Source organism: Bison bison, unplaced genomic scaffold, assembly GCF_000754665.1.
Source record: "Bison bison bison isolate TAMUID 2011002044 unplaced genomic scaffold, Bison_UMD1.0 scf7180017864304, whole genome shotgun sequence".
NCBI classification, from domain to species: domain Eukaryota; kingdom Metazoa; phylum Chordata; class Mammalia; order Artiodactyla; family Bovidae; genus Bison; species Bison bison.
In genome coordinates this window covers 16,394,239-16,397,758 of record NW_011494876.1, presented here as the reverse complement: position 1 = coordinate 16,397,758, position 3,520 = coordinate 16,394,239, and the positions used below count along the sequence as shown (strand labels likewise).

The window sequence follows — 3,520 nt, the reverse complement described above, 5'->3', positions numbered from 1 at the left end:
AGCAGGAGGGGTCTGTGTGTCCAGGGGAGCACATGGTGTGCGGGGCCCCTGCACGGGCTCCAGCTGTCACGTCCCAGGCCCTCCCCACCTGGGTCGCCTCTGTTCTGGGCACTGACCATGCTGCCACCAGCACACGGCCAGCCGTAGATTGCGGCGGTCCCCGCTCCAAGCACAGGCCATGGTGACTGGCCGACGGTGACCCTGCACCTCCCCACTCAGCACAAAGGTCCCAGCATGCCTTGCGTGCAGGAGGCCGTGCACACGTGGCATCCGGATGCCGCCAGCATCGCAGACCAGGCGCCAGCTCCCCAGGGTGGGTTGGGCAGCAGGCCTACCCTCAGCACCTCTAGCTGAGAGTCTGAGGGTCTTGGGGACCACCCATTGCGCTGGGAGAGGCTGACCTTCACAGCTGGAGGGATCAGAGGGGCCATGCGATGAGCCTGGCATCTCTGAGTACCCCCTCCTCCCCTCCACCTGGTGAACTGCCCCCTCCTGTCTGATGATCTGCTCTTGGGATCAGGGTTCTGGCGAACGCCTGTCCTCCTGGATGTGGTTGTGTTTGCAATGCCCCGTACTTAGGAAGAGAGAACCAACTTCTTTGTTCTAAGCAGGCACAACATTTGGGCATGCCCTGTCTCTTTTGTCTTAGTGCCCAGCCGGGCGCTGTAATGAACGCACCTGAAAGGGGTTGGAAGGGGTGCTGGACGCCAGGGTTCACCAAAATCGCTGGTGCAGAGTCTGTCTAGGACCTCCTTGGATCAGCTGGTGTCCTGCAACCCGCAGTCCCTGCAGCTGGCGCGTGATACTGGGGGGAGGGGTTGAGTGAGGCTCCCCTGGGCCCCGGGTGGAGGAGGGGAGCCCTCAGCAGAGGTTCCTCCCACTGCCCTCCCTTCTTCCCACCAGAGAGCCGTTTACCTGGCCCTGGGGAGTTGTGATCTGAAAGGGTGGATTGCGGCCCCTGGGGCCGAGCGAGGGTGACAGGAGCCAAGAGAAGCAGTGCAGAGACTCCGGTGGGCGGCGCGGGTGGGAGCTGTTGGAGATGACAGGCGCAGAGGCGTGGGCTGGTGGGGAAGCGTCTGCAGGGCAGCACGGCTGACCGGGGGGGGGGCTGTGGCAGGCCTTCATGGGCTTGCAGCTGGCTGCGGCATGGGTACATGCACCTGCGGGGCAGAGGCAGTGGGTACTCAGGACCCTGTTCCTGGATTCCAGGCTGAGGCCTCTGGGTGCTCCTGGCTAGAGGCCCAGCCAGACACTCCATGGTTGCTGAGCAACGACACCCTAGTTACTTAGCAACAGCCCTACAGCTGGCCTTGCTCCTTGCTTGCTGAAGTCTTAGCCCTCAGCCCGTATCTCCCCTCCCAGCCTCACCCCTCCCCTCACCCAGGCTGCTTTCCACCTTTCCAGCGCACCCCCACCTCCAGCTCCAGTGGATGCCAAGTGCCTGGGAGAGGGGTGCAGGGGGTGGGGGACCAGCACTCTGGGCCTTCACTCCTCACCTTGGAGGGAGAAAGCAGGGCCCTCCCTCTCGACCTGAAAGGCCTGCCGGACCCTGCAGTTTCTGGCCAGGACTAGGGTTGGCAAAGAGCAGAGGGGCCCCATCCTCAGGTTCTGAAAGAGCCCATTCTTGCTGCTGAGGCTGCACCCTGAGGCTCTAGGCAGGGCCCTGCTCTACAGAGAAGAAACTGAGGAGGCTGCTGTTCCCAGGATAGATGAGGCTGGGGAAGGGGAGTCAGTCGTGCAATCTCAGGACTCTGGCAGAGAAAAAGCCACCACATGAGCCGTGGTTCCATCTCTTGGCAGGATCCTGTGGGCAGAGTTTGCACACCTCCCTGGAGAGGGTGGTCAGTCCCACAGCCTAAAGCAGCCTGCTCACTGGCCTGGCCTCAACATTCAAGAGCCCTTGTTGATTTGCAGGTCCAGACCAAGGGTGCTCACCAAGGATAGTCCCCTGCGCATATCTCCTCTTTCCCCTGGGCCTCTGCTCCTTCTCTGCTGGCAACACCCTGACCAAAGAGTCCTTCCTCTCCCTGTCTGCCCCTGGCACTGGTAGGCACACGGCAGTGAGTAGTGAAGAGCTACCAGAACTGGCCCCCGCTGGGGAGATGCCCCCCACCCTTACCTGGAAGCCCCTGCCCCCACCTGTCAAGGCAAAACAGGGCAAAGATGAGGCAGGAAGAGGCACATGTCAGGGTGGCACCCCCCCTGGCCAGCAAGGGCAACCAGCTGACTGACTGCTGGACAGCCTCGGCCGCCATGTCATGGTCCAGCAAGCTGGGTGCCCGCATCTCTGTGTAGCCAGTGCCCTGGCACAGCACCATGGCTTGAGGAATGGGCATGAGCTCTGCAGGGCCCCAGGGAGCCCCTGCCCCGCCATCACCACACAGCATCACCAGTGCCACCGGCAGCCACAGCCCTCGCTCTATCACCCGGTTTCTCTGCCTTGGTCTCGGTGGACTGAGGTTGGGAACTTCATAGTGCTATACCCACCCCCCAGGAGCCAGTGTTTGCCCAGCTCCCATGAGCTTAGACCCTCCTGGTTAGGTCGCACGTGCCGGCCTGAACAGTTTGATTTGATCAGCACATGGCAGGGGACTGTAGAGAGAGTGGCATCTCCTTTGGGCCTGTGAACTACTGGCACCTAATAAACTGAAGAAACCTGGGCTTGTGTTTTCTTTCTCTGGTTTACTTTTCTTGTTCATTTATGTTTTAAAGCCATTGGGAGGTGACTCTGTGGATTAGCAGTTCGGTCTAACCACTGTCCCGCAGCGCTACCCCCTCTCCCAGTGCGTGGCTCACACCCTTTCCGGGTTCGCCAGGTTGAGGGGATCAAGCCGGCCAAGGGCGAGGGCTTGTATCCTGTCCTCGGTGTCGTTGGATCTGGGTCCCTTCTCCATGGAAGCAGAATCCGGCTGTGAGCCTGGATTTTGCAGGACAGCAGCCTGTGTCACCCTGGCCAAGTCGCCAATGTCTCTGTGCTTGGGGCTTCTCCGGGGAAGGAAGGGTGAATTCGTGGGGCCTGGTTTTCTAGGACGAGGATACAGATTACAGAGTTGATGACGTGCTTAGGACAGGACACAGAGTCTGTGCTCCCTGAGTGTGATCTGCCGTGATTACTATTAAAAACAGCTCCAATCCTGGCTGAGTGGCTGTTTTCCATCCCCTTGGCAACAACTGGAACTTCATGCTGAGAGAAAAGCCAGAGGAGCAGCAGGAGTTCTCGGGGGTCACAGCGGTGGCCCAGCTCTTTCTCCGGTTAGTTCCTGGGTGGGCCTCTTGTTAACCCGTCCAAGGAAGGCGTCCCTCCCAGGAACAAGAGAATGAAGCGAGGCCCAGGCTCCAGCCTCTGGAAGTGCTGGGATACGGGCTTGCCAGGTGTGAGGTTTGCGATCCAGGCACCACTGAGCTGTTTGAGCCGCTGGGGTGGGGGCATCCAGACACTGGAGCCAGGGCCCCGGCCTGAGTGGCCTTTACTCGGGCTTACAGGCATGGAAGGAGGCGTTCAGTACACGTTTGTTCCCAA

The 3,520-nt window shown here is 60.6% G+C and overlaps 1 protein-coding gene across 1 annotated transcript in view; it reads left to right on the top strand.

Moving 5' to 3' along the window:
- Positions 1 to 3,520, top strand: part of P4HTM (prolyl 4-hydroxylase, transmembrane (endoplasmic reticulum)) — a gene marked incomplete at its 3' end in the record, with an annotated part of 15,579 nt that overhangs the window by 6,127 nt on the left and 5,932 nt on the right. The gene's annotated exons all lie outside the window — the stretch shown is intronic.